The sequence below is a fragment of the Myotis nattereri genome (assembly GCF_964212035.1).
Source record: "Myotis nattereri genome assembly, chromosome: X".
In the NCBI taxonomy this organism is placed as follows: Eukaryota; Metazoa; Chordata; class Mammalia; order Chiroptera; family Vespertilionidae; genus Myotis; species Myotis nattereri.
In genome coordinates this window covers 68936627-68950725 of record NC_138078.1, presented here as the reverse complement: position 1 = coordinate 68950725, position 14099 = coordinate 68936627, and positions in this window count along the sequence as shown.

Here is a 14099-nt window from a genome sequence, read left to right as displayed (position 1 = left end):
TGCTTATGTTTAAAATTGAGGCCGAATTATTCTAACGTCTTTTGTATGACTCAGGTGAAATCCTTCCGGTTCCAGTACAGACTTGTAAGAACACTCTCTAATTGTGGTAATACTCTTATAATACGCAATTAGAGTCTCCAGAAATGATTAAAATCTTGGAAGATACACTTGAAATAAAAGTAAATAGATTCTTACTACATTTCCTGCCGTTTTTAATCACAGACATTACCCGTGTAAAGCCGTGAAATGACCGGAAAACTGAAAATATTTACAACTCCGGGCACTTTAGGGAGCGTATTCAGTTGAATTTGCTTTCAAATATTAGGAATTCTTGTTTATACAGGTTAAAATTTGTGTAGAAAGCCGGTAAGTGAGGACTATACTGCTTATGTTTACAATTGAGGCCGAATTATTCTGGCGTCTTTGGTATGACTCAGGTGAAATCCTTACGGTTCCAGTACATACTTGTAAGAACACACTCTACGTGTGGTAAAACTCTTAAAATACGCAATTAGAGTTTCCAGAAACTATTAGAAACTTGGAAGATACACTTGAAATAAAAGTAAATAGATTCTAACTACATATTCTGCCATTTTTAATCACAGACATTACCCGTGGAAAGCCGTGAAATGACCAGAAAACTGATAATATTTACAACTCCGGGCACTTTAGGGAGCGTTTTCACTTGAATTTGCTTTCAAATATTAGGAATTCTTGTTTATACAGCTTAAAATTTGTGTAGAAAGCCGGTAAGTGAGGACTATACTGCTTATGTTTACAATTGAGGCCGAATTATTCTGGCGTCTTTTGTATGACTCAGGTGAAATCCTTACGGTTCCAGTACAGACTTGTTAGAACACTCTCTAATTTTGGTAATACTCTTATAATACGCAATTAGTGTCTCCAGAAATGATTAAAAGCTTGGAAGACACACTTGAAATAAAAGTAAATAGATTCTTACTACATTTCCTGCCGTTTTTAATCGCAGACATTACCCGTGGAAAGCCGTGATATGACCAGAAAACTGATAATATTTACAACTCCGGGCACTTTAGGGAGCGTATTCAGTTGAATTTGCTTTTAAATATTAGGAATTCTTGTTTATACAGCTTAAAATTTGTGTAGAAAGCCTGTAAGTGAGGACTATACTGCTTATGTTTACAATTGAGGCCGAATTATTCTGGCGTCTTTGGTATAACTCAGGTGAAATACTTACGGTTCCAGTACATACTTGTAAGAACACTCTCTACTTGTGGCAAAACTCTTAAAATACGCAATTAGAGTTTCCAGAAACGATTAGAAACTTGGAAGATACACATGAAATAAAAGTAAATAGATTCTTACTACATTTCCTGCCGTTTTTAATCACAGACATTACCCGTGGAAAGCCGTGGAATGACCAGAAAACTGATAATATTTACAACTCCGGGCACTTTAGGGAGCGTTTTCAGTTGAATTTGCTTTCAAATATTAGGAATTCTTGTTTATACAGCTTATAATTTGTGTAGAAAGCCTGTAAGTGAGGACTATACTGCTTATGTTTACAATTGAGGCCTAATTATTCTGGCGTCTTTGGTATGACTCAGGTGAAATACTTACGGTTCCAGTACATACTTGTAAGAACACTCTCTAATTGTGGTAATACTCTTATAATACGCAATTAGAGTCTCCAGAAATGATTAAAATCTTGGAAGATACACTTGAAATAAAAGTAAATAGATTCTTACTACATTTCCTGCCGTTTTTAATCACAGACATTACCCGTGGAAAGCCGTGAAATGACCGGAAAACTGATAATATTTACAACTCCGGGCACTTTAGGGAGCGTTTTCAGTTGAATTTGCTTTCAAATATTAGGAATTCTTGTTGATACAGCTTAAAATTTGTGTAGAAAGCCTGTAAGTGAGGACTATACTGCTTATGTTTACAATTGAGGCCTAATTATTCTGGCGTCTTTGGTATAACTCAGGTGAAATACTTATGGTTCCAGTACATAGTTGTAAGAACACACTCTACTTGTGGTAAAACTCTTAAAATACGCAATTAGAGTTTCCAGAAACGATTAGAAACTTGGAAGATACACTTGAAATAAAAGTAAATAGATTCTAACTACATATCCTGCCGTTTTTAATCACAGACATTACCCGTGGAAAGCCGTGAAATGACCAGAAAACTGATAATATTTACAACTCCGGGCACTTTAGGGAGCGTTTTCACTTGAATTTGCTTTCAAATATTAGGAATTCTTGTTTATACAGCTTAAAATTTGTGTAGAAAGCCGGTAAGTGAGGACTATACTGCTTATGTTTACAATTGAGGCCGAATTATTCTGGCGTCTATTGTATGACTCAGGTGAAATCCTTAAGGTTCCAGTACAGACTTGGTAGAACACTATCTAATTTTGGTAATACTCTTATAATACGCAATTAGTGTCTCCAGAAATGATTAAAAGCTTGGAAGATACACTTGAAATAAAAGTAAATAGATTCTTACTACATTTCCTGCCGTTTTTAATCGCAGACATTACCCGTGGAAAGCCGTGATATGACAAGAAAACTGATAATATTTACAACTCCGGGCTCTTTAGGGAGCGTATTCAGTTGAATTTGCTTTCAAATATTAGGAATTCTTGTTTATACAGCTTAAAATTTGTGTAGAAAGCCTGTAAGTGAGGACTATACTGCTTATGTTTACAATTGAGGCCGAATTATTCTGGCGTCTTTGGTATAACTCAGGTGAAATACTTACGGTTCCAGTACATACTTGTAAGAACACTCTCTACTTGTGGCAAAACTCTTAAAATACGCAATTAGAGTTTCCAGAAACGATTAGAAACTTGGAAGATACACATGAAATAAAAGTAAATAGATTCTTACTACATTTCCTGCCGTTTTTAATCACAGACATTACCCGTGGAAAGCCGTGTAATGACCAGAAAACTGATAATATTTACAACTCCGGGCACTTTAGGGAGCGTTTTCAGTTGAATTTGCTTTCAAATATTAGGAATTCTTGTTTATACAGCTTAAAATTTGTGTAGAAAGCCGGTAAGTGAGGACTATACTGCTTATGTTTACAATTGAGGCCTAATTATTCTGGCGTCTTTGGTATGACTCAGGTGAAATCCTTACAGTTCCAGTACATAGTTGTAAGAACACACTCTACTTGTGGTAAAACTCTTAAAATACGCAATTAGAGTTTCCAGAAACGATTAGAAACTTGGAAGATACACTTGAAATAAAAGTAAATAGATTCTAACTACATATCCTGCCGTTTTTAATCACAGACATTACCCGTGGAAAGCCGTGAAATGACCAGAAAACTGATAATATTTACAACTCCGGGCATTTTAGGGAGCGTTTTCAGTTGAATTTGCTTTCAAATATTAGGAATTCTTGTTTATACAGCTTAAAATTTGTGTAGAAAGCTGGTAAGTGAGGACTATACTGCTTATGTTTACAATTGAGGCCGAATTATTCTGGCGTCTATTGTATGACTCAGGTGATATCCTTACGTTTCCAGTACAGACTTGTTAGAACACTCTCTAATTTTGGTAATACTCTTATAATACGCAATTAGTGTCTCCAGAAATGTTTAAAAGCTTGGAAGATACACTTGAAATAAAAGTAAATAGATTCTTACTACATTTCCTGCCGTTTTTAATCACAGACATTACCCGTGGAAAGCCGTGGAATGACCAGAAAACTGATAATATTTACAACTCCGGGCACTTTAGGGAGCGTTTTCAGTTGAATTTGCTTTCAAATATTAGGAATTCTTGTTTATACAGCTTAAAATTTGTGTAGAAAGGCTGTAAGTGAGGACTATACTGCTTATGTTTACAATTGAAGCCGAATTAGTATCTCGTCTTGGTATACTCAGGTCAAATTTTTACGGTTCCAGTACAGACTTGTAAGAACACTCTCTAATTGTGGTAAAACTCTTAAAATACGCAATTAGAGTTTCCAAAAATGATTAAAAACTTGGAAGATACACTTGAAGTAAAAGTAAATAGATTCTTAGTACATTTCCTGCCGTTTTTAATCACAGGCATTACCAGTGGAGAACCATGAAATGACCAGAAAACTGATAATATTTACAACTCCGGCCACTTTAAGGAGCGTTTTCACTTGAATTTGCTTTCAAATATTAGGAATTCTTGTTTATACAGCTTAAAATTTGTGTAGAAAGCCTGTAAGTGAGGACTATACTGCTTATGTTTACAATTGAGGCCGAATTATTCTGGCGTCTTTGATATGACTCAGGTAAAATCCTTACGGTTGCAGTACATACTTGTAAGAACACTCTCTAATTGTGGTAAAACTCTTAAAATACGCAATTAGAGTTTCCATAAATGACTAAAAACTTGGAAGATACACTTGAAGTAAAAGTAAATAGATTCTTACTACATTTCCTGCCATTTTTAATCACAGGCATTACCAGTGGAGAGCCGTGAAATGACCAGAAAACTGATAATATTTACAACTCCTTCCACTTTAATGAGCGTTTTCACTTGAATTTGCTTTCAAATATTAGGAATTCTTGTTTATACAGCTTAAAATTTGTGTAGAAAGCCGGTAAGTGAGGACTATACTGCTTATGTTTACAATTAAGGCCGAATTATTCTGGCGTCTTTTGTATGACTCAGGTGAAATCCTTACGGTTCCAGTACAGACTTGTTAGAACACTCTCTAATTGTGGTAATACTCTTATAATACGCAATTAGAGTTTCCAGAAATGATTAAAAACTTGGAAGATACACTTGAAATAAAAGTAAATAGATTCTTACTACATTTCCTGCCGTTTTTAATCACAGACATTACCCGTGGAAAGCCGTGAAATGACCGGAAAACTGATAATATTTACAACTCCGGGCACTTTAGGGAGCGTTTTCAGTTGAATTTGCTTTCAAATATTAGGAATTCTTGTTTATACAGCTTAAAATTTGTGTAGAAAGCCGGTAAGTGAGGACTATACTGCTTATGTTTACAATTGAGGCCTAATTATTCTGGCGTCTTTGGTATGACTCAGGTGAAATCCTTACGGTTCCAGTACATAGTTGTAAGAACACACTCTACTTGTGGTAAAACTCTTAAAATACGCAATTAGAGTTTCCAGAAACGATTAGAAACTTGGAAGATACACTTGAAATAAAAGTAAATAGATTCTAACTACATATCCTGCCGTTTTTAATCACAGACATTACCCGTGGAAAGCCGTGAAATGACCAGAAAACTGATAATATTTACAACTCCGGGCACTTTAGGGAGCGTTTTCACTTGAATTTGCTTTCAAATATTAGGAATTCTTGTTTATACAGCTTAAAATTTGTGTAGAAAGCCGGTAAGTGAGGACTATACTGCTTATGTTTACAATTGAGGCCGAATTATTCTGGCGTCTATTGTATGACTCAGGTGATATCCTTACGTTTCCAGTACAGACTTGTTAGAACACTCTCTAATTTTGGTAATACTCTTATAATACGCAATTAGTGTCTCCAGAAATGATTAAAAGCTTGGAAGATACACTTGAAATAAAAGTAAATAGATTCTTACTACATTTCCTGCCGTTTTTAATCGCAGACATTACCCGTGGAAAGCCGTGATATGACCAGAAAACTGATAATATTTACAACTCCGGGCACTTTAGGGAGCGTATTCAGTTGAATTTGCTTTCAAATATTAGGAATTCTTGTTTATACAGCTTAAAATTTGTGTAGAAAGCCTGTAAGTGAGGACTATACTGCTTATGTTTACAATTGAGGCCGAATTATTCTGGCGTCTTTGGTATAACTCAGGTGAAATACTTACGGTTCCAGTACATACTTGTAAGAACACTCTCTACTTGTGGTAAAACTCTTAAAATACGCAATTAGAGTTTCCAGAAACGATTAGAAACTTGGAAGATACACATGAAATAAAAGTAAATAGATTCTAACTACATTTCCTGCCGTTTTTAATCACAGACATTACCCATGGAAAGCCGTGGAATGACCAGAAAACTGATAATATTTACAACTCCGGGCACTTTAGGGAGCGTTTTCACTTGAATTTGCTTTCAAATATTAGGAATTCTTGTTTATACAGCTTAAAATTTGTGTAGAAAGCCGGTAAGTGAGGACTATACTGCTTATGTTTACAATTGAGGCCGAATTATTCTGGCGTCTATTGTATGACTCAGGTGAAATCCTTACGGTTCCAGTACAGACTTGGTAGAACACTCTCTAATTTTGGTAATACTCTTATAATACGCAATTAGTGTCTCCAGAAATGATTAAAAGCTTGGAAGAAACACTTGAAATAAAAGTAAATAGATTCTTACTACATTTCCTGCCGTTTTTAATCGCAGACATTACCCGTGGAAAGCCGTGATATGACCAGAAAACTGATAATATTTAAAACTCCGGGCTCTTTAGGGAGCGTATTCAGTTGAATTTGCTTTCAAATATTAGGAATTCTTGTTTATACAGCTTAAAATTTGTGTAGAAAGCCTGTAAGTGAGGACTATACTGCTTATGTTTACAATTGAGGCCGAATTATTCTGGCGTCTTTGGTATAACTCAGGTGAAATACTTACGGTTCCAGTACATACTTGTAAGAACACTCTCTACTTGTGGCAAAACTCTTAAAATACGCAATTAGAGTTTCCAGAAACGATTAGAAACTTGGAAGATACACATGAAATAAAAGTAAATAGATTCTTACTACATTTCCTGCCGTTTTTAATCACAGACATTACCCGTGGAAAGCCGTGTAATGACCAGAAAACTGATAATATTTACAACTCCGGGCACTTTAGGGAGCGTTTTCAGTTGAATTTGCTTTCAAATATTAGGAATTCTTGTTTATACAGCTTAAAATTTGTGTAGAAAGCCGGTAAGTGAGGACTATACTGCTTATGTTTACAATTGAGGCCTAATTATTCTGGCGTCTTTGGTATGACTCAGGTGAAATCCTTACGGTTCCAGTACATAGTTGTAAGAACACACTCTACTTGTGGTAAAACTCTTAAAATACGCAATTAGAGTTTCCAGAAACGATTAGAAACTTGGAAGATACACTTGAAATAAAAGTAAATAGATTCTATCTACATATCCTGCCGTTTTTAATCACAGACATTACCCGTGGAAAGCCGTGAAATGACCAGAAAACTGATAATATTTACAACTCCGGGCACTTTAGGGAGCGTTTTCACTTGAATTTGCTTTCAAATATTAGGAATTCTTGGTTATACAGCTTATAATTTGTGTAGAAAGCCTGTAAGTGAGGACTATACTGCTTATGTTTACAATTGAGGCCGAATTATTCTGGCGTCTTTGGTATAACTCAGGTGAAATACTTACGGTTCCAGTACATACTTGTAAGAACACTCTCTACTTGTGGCAAAACTCTTAAAATACGCAATTAGAGTTTCCAGAAACGATTATAAACTTGGAAGATAAACATGAAATAAAAGTAAATAGATTCTAACTACATTTCCTGCCGTTTTTAATGACAGACATTACCCGTGGAAAGCCGTGTAATGACCAGAAAACTGATAATATTTACAACTCCGGGCACTTTAGGGAGCGTTTTCAGTTGAATTTGCTTTCAAATATTAGGAATTCTTGTTTATACAGCTTAAAATTTGTGTAGAAAGCCTGTAAGTGAGGACTATACTGCTTATGTTTACAATTGAGGCCGAATTATTCTGGCGTCTTTGGTATAACTCAGGTGAAATACTTACGGTTCCAGTACATACTTGTAAGAACACTCTCTACTTGTGGCAAAACTCTTAAAATACGCAATTAGAGTTTCCAGAAACGATTAGAAACTTGGAAGATACACTTGAAATAAAAGTAAATAGATTCTAACTACATTTCCTGCCGTTTTTAATCACAGACATTACCCGTGGAAAGCCGTGTAATGACCAGAAAACTGATAATATTTACAACTCCGGGCACTTTAGGGAGCGTTTTCAGTTGAATTTGCTTTCAAATATTAGGAATTCTTGTTTATACAGCTTATAATTTGTGTAGAAAGCCTGTAAGTGAGGACTATACTGCTTATGTTTACAATTGAGGCCTAATTATTCTGGCGTCTTTGGTATGACTCAGGTGAAATACTTACGGTTCCAGTACATACTTGTAAGAACACTCTCTACTTGTGGTAAAACTCTTAAAATACGCAATTAGAGTTTCCAGAAACGATTAGAAACTTGGAAGATACACATGAAATAAAAGTAAATAGATTCTAACTACATTTCCTGCCGTTTTTAATCACAGACAGTACCCGTGGAAAGCCGTGCAATGACCAGAAAACTGATAATATTTACAACTCCGGGCACTTTAGGGAGCGTTTTCAGTTGAATTTGCTTTCAAATATTAGGAATTCTTGTTTATACAGCTTAAAATTTGTGTAGAAAGCCGGTAAGTGAGGACTATACTGCTTATGTTTACAATTGAGGCTGAATTATTCTGGCGTCTTTGGTATGACTCAGGAGAAATCCTTACGGTTCCAGTACAGACTTGTTAGAACACTCTCTAATTGTATTAATACTCTTCTAATACGCAATTAGAGTTTCCAGAAATGATTAAAAACTTGGAAGATACACTTGAAATAAAAGTAAATAGATTCTTACTAAATTTCCTGCCGTTCTTAATCACAGACATTACCAGTGGAATGCCGTGGAATGACCAGAAAACTGATAATATTTACAACTCCGAGCACTTTAGGGAGCGTTTTCACTTGAATTTTCTTTATAATATTAGGAATTCTTGTTTATACAGCTCAAAATTTGTGTAGAAAGGCTGTAATTGAGGACTATACTGCTTATGTTTAAAATTGAGGCCGAATTATTCTAGCGTCTTTTGTATGACTCAGGTGAAATCCTTCCGGTTCCAGTACAGACTTGTAAGAACACTCTCTAATTGTGGTAATACTCTTATAATACGCAATTAGAGTCTCCAGAAATGATTAAAATCTTGGAAGATACACTTGAAATAAAAGTAAATACATTCTTACTACATTTCCTGCCGTTTTTAATCACAGACATTACCCGTGGAAAGCCGTGAAATGACCGGAAAACTGATAATATTTACAACTCCGGGCACTTTAGGGAGCGTATTCAGTTGAATTTGCTTTCAAATATTAGGAATTCTTGTTTATACAGCTTAAAATTTGTGTAGAAAGCCTGTAAGTGAGGACTATACTGCTTATGTTTACAATTGAGGCCGAATTATTCTGGCGTCTTTGGTATAACTCAGGTGAAATACTTACGGTTCCAGTACATACTTGTAAGAACACTCTCTACTTGTGGCAAAACTCTTAAAATACGCAATTAGAGTTTCCAGAAACGATTAGAAACTTGGAAGATACACATGAAATAAAAGTAAATAGATTCTAACTACATTTCCTGCCGTTTTTAATCACAGACATTACCCGTGGATAGCCGTGTAATGACCAGAAAACTGATAATATTTACAACTCCGGGCACTTTAGGGAGCGTTTTCAGTTGAATTTGCTTTCAAATATTAGGAATTCTTGTTTATACAGCTTATAATTTGTGTAGAATGCCTGTAAGTGAGGACTATACTGCTTATGTTTACAATTGAGGTCTAATTATTCTGGCGTCTTTGGTATGACTCAGGTGAAATACTTACGGTTCCAGTACATACTTGTAAGAACACTCTCTACTTGTGGTAAAACTCTTAAAATACGCAATTAGAGTTTCCAGAAACGATTAGAAACTTGGAAGATACACATGAAATAAAAGTAAATAGATTCTAACTACATTTCCTGCCGTTTTTAATCACAGACATTACCCGTGGAAAGCCGTGGAATGACCAGAAAACTGATAATATTTACAACTCCGGGCACTTTAGGGAGCGTTTTCAGTTGAATTTGCTTTCAAATATTAGGAATTCTTGTTTATACAGCTTAAAATTTGTGTAGAAAGCCTGTAAGTGAGGACTATACTGCTTATGTTTACAATTGAGGCCGAATTATTCTGGCGTCTTTGGTATGACTCAGGAGAAATCCTTACGGTTCCAGTACAGACTTGTTAGAACACTCTCTAATTGTATTAATACTCTTCGAATACGCAATTAGAGTTTCCAGAAATGATTAAAAACTTGGAAGATACACTTGAAATAAAAGTAAATAGATTCTTACTAAATTTCCTGCCGTTCTTAATCACAGACATTACCAGTGGAAAGCCGTGGAATGACCCGAAAACTGATAATATTTACAACTCCGAGCACTTTAGGGAGCGTTTTCACTTGAATTTTCTTTATAATACTAGGAATTCTTGTTTATACAGCTCAAAATTTGTGTAGAAAGGCTGAAATTGAGGACTATACTGCTTATGTTTAAAATTGAGGCCGAATTATTCTAGCGTCTTTTGTATGACTCAGGTGAAATCCTTCCGGTTCCAGTACAGACTTGTAAGAACACTCTCTAATTGTGGTAATACTCTTATAATACGCAATTAGAGTCTCCAGAAATGATTAAAATCTTGGAAGATACACTTGAAATAAAAGTAAATAGATTCTTACTACATTTCCTGCCGTTTTTAATCACAGACATTACCCGTGGAAAGCCGTGAAATGACCGGAAAACTGATAATATTTACAACTCCGGGCACTTTAGGGAGCGTTTTCAGTTGAATTTGCTTTCAAATATTAGGAATTCTTGTTTATACAGCTTAAAATTTGTGTAGAAAGCCGGTAAGTGAGGACTATACTGCTTATGTTTACAATTGAGGCCGAATTATTCTGGCGTCTTTGGTATGACTCAGGTGAAATACTTACGGTTCCAGTACATACTTGTAAGAACACTCTCTACTTGTGGCAAAACTCTTAAAATACGCAATTAGAGTTTCCAGAAACGATTAGATACTTGGAAGATACACATGAAATAAAAGTAAATAGATTCTAACTACATTTCCTGCCGTTTTTAATCACAGACATTACCCGTGGAAAGCCGTGTAATGACCAGAAAACTGATAATATTTACAACTCCGGGCACTTTAGGGAGCGTTTTCAGTTGAATTTGCTTTCAAATATTAGGAATTCTTGTTTATACAGCTTATAATTTGTGTAGAAAGCCTGTAAGTGAGGACTATACTGCTTATGTTTACAATTGAGGCCTAATTATTCTGGCGTCTTTGGTATGACTCAGGTGAAATACTTACGGTTCCAGTACATACTTGTAAGAACACTCTCTACTTGTGGTAAAACTCTTAAAATACGCAATTAGAGTTTCCAGAAACGATTAGAAACTTGGAAGATACACATGAAATAAAAGTAAATAGATTCTAACTACATTTCCTGCCGTTTTTAATCACAGATATTACCCGTGGAAAGCCGTGGAATGACCAGAAAACTGATAATATTTACAACTCCGGGCACTTTAGGGAGCGTTTTCAGTTGAATTTGCTTTCAAATATTAGGAATTCTTGTTTATACAGCTTAAAATTTGTGTAGAAAGCCGGTAAGTGAGGACTATACTGCTTATGTTTACAATTGAGGCCGAATTATTCTGGCGTCTTTGGTATGACTCAGGAGAAATCCTTACGGTTCCAGTACAGACTTGTTAGAACACTCTCTAATTGTATTAATACTCTTCTAATACGCAATTAGAGTTTCCAGAAATGATTAAAAACTTGGAAGATACACTTGAAATAAAAGTAAATAGATTCTTACTACATTTCCTGCCGTTCTTAATCACAGACATTACCAGTGGAAAGCCGTGGAATGACCAGAAAACTGATAATATTTACAACTCCGAGCACTTTAGGGAGCGTTTTCACTTGAATTTTCTTTATAATATTAGGAATTCTTGTTTATACAGCTCAAAATTTGTGTAGAAAGGCTGTAATTGAGGACTATACTGCTTATGTTTAAAATTGAGGCCGAATTATTCTAGCGTCTTTTGTATCACTCAGGTGAAATCCTTCCGGTTCCAGTACAGACTTGTAAGAACACTCTCTAATTGTGGTAATACTCTTATGATACGCAATTAGAGTCTCCAGAAATGATTAAAATCTTGGAAGATACACTTGAAATAAAAGTAAATAGATTCTTACTACATTTCCTGCCGTTTTTAATCACAGACATTACCCGTGGAAAGCCGTGAAATGACCGGAAAACTGATAATATTTACAACTCCGGGCACTTTAGGGAGCGTTTTCAGTTGAATTTGCTTTCAAATATTAGGAATTCTTGTTTATACAGCTTAAAATTTGTGTAGAAAGCCGGTAAGTGAGGACTATACTGCTTATGTTTACAATTGAGGCCTAATTATTCTGGAGTCTTTGGTATGACTCAGGTGTAATCCTTACGGTTCCAGTACATAGTTGTAAGAACACACTCTACTTGTGGTAAAACTCTTAAAATACGCAATTAGAGTTTCCAGAAACGATTAGAAACTTGGAAGATACACTTGAAATAAAAGTAAATAGATTCTAACTACATATCCTGCCGTTTTTAATCACAGACATTACCCGTGGAAAGCCGTGAAGTGACCAGAAAACTGATAATATTTACAACTCCGGGCACTTTAGGGAGCGTTTTCACTTGAATTTGCTTTCAAATATTAGGAATTCTTGTTTATACAGCTTAAAATTTGTGTAGAAAGCCTGTAAGTGAGGACTATACTGCTTATGTTTACAATTGAGGCCGAATTATTCTGGCGTCTTTGGTATGACTCAGGTGAAATACTTACGGTTCCAGTACATACTTGTAAGAACACTCTCTACTTGTGGTAAAACTCTTAAAATACGCAATTAGAGTTTCCAGAAACGATTAGAAACTTGGAAGATACACATGAAATAAAAGTAAATAGATTCTAACTACATTTCCTGCCGTTTTTAATCACAGACATTACCCGTGGAAAGCCGTGGAATGACCAGAAAACTGATAATATTTACAACTCCGGGCACTTTAGGGAGCGTTTTCAGTTGAATTTGCTTTCAAATATTAGGAATTCTTGTTTATACAGCTTAAAATTTGTGTAGAAAGCCGGTAAGTGAGGACTATACTGCTTATGTTTACAATTGAGGCCGAATTATTCTGGCGTCTTTGGTATGACTCAGGAGAAATCCTTACGGTTCCAGTACAGACTTGTTAGAACACTCTCTAATTGTATTAATACTCTTCTAATACGCAATTAGAGTTTCCAGAAATGATTAAAAACTTGGAAGATACACTTGAAATAAAAGTAAATAGATTCTTACTAAATTTCCTGCCGTTCTTAATCACAGACATTACCAGTGGAAAGCCGTGGAATGACCAGAAAACTGATAATATTTACAACTCCGAGCACTTTAGGGAGCGTTTTCACTTGAATTTTCTTTATAATATTAGGAATTCTTGTTTATACAGCTCAAAATTTGTGTAGAAAGGCTGTAATTGAGGACTATACTGCTTATGTTTAAAATTGAGGCCGAATTATTCTAGCGTCTTTTGTATCACTCAGGTGAAATCCTTCCGGTTCCAGTACAGACTTGTAAGAACACTCTCTAATTGTGGTAATACTCTTATGATACGCAATTAGAGTCTCCAGAAATGATTAAAATCTTGGAAGATACACTTGAAATAAAAGTAAATAGATTCTTACTACATTTCCTGCCGTTTTTAATCACAGACATTACCCGTGGAAAGCCGTGAAATGACCGGAAAACTGATAATATTTACAACTCCGGGCACTTTAGGGAGCGTTTTCAGTTGAATTTGCTTTCAAATATTAGGAATTCTTGTTTATACAGCTTAAAATTTGTGTAGAAAGCCGGTAAGTGAGGACTATACTGCTTATGTTTACAATTGAGGCCTAATTATTCTGGAGTCTTTGGTATGACTCAGGTGTAATCCTTACGGTTCCAGTACACAGTTGTAAGAACACACTCTACTTGTGGTAAAACTCTTAAAATACGCAATTAGAGTTTCCAGAAACGATTAGAAACTTGGAAGATACACATGAAATAAAAGTAAATAGATTCTTACTACATTTCCTGCCGTTTTTAATCACAGACATTACCCGTGGAAAGCCGTGTAATGACCAGAAAACTGATAATATTTACAACTCCGGGCACTTTAGGGAGCGTTTTCAGTTGAATTTGCT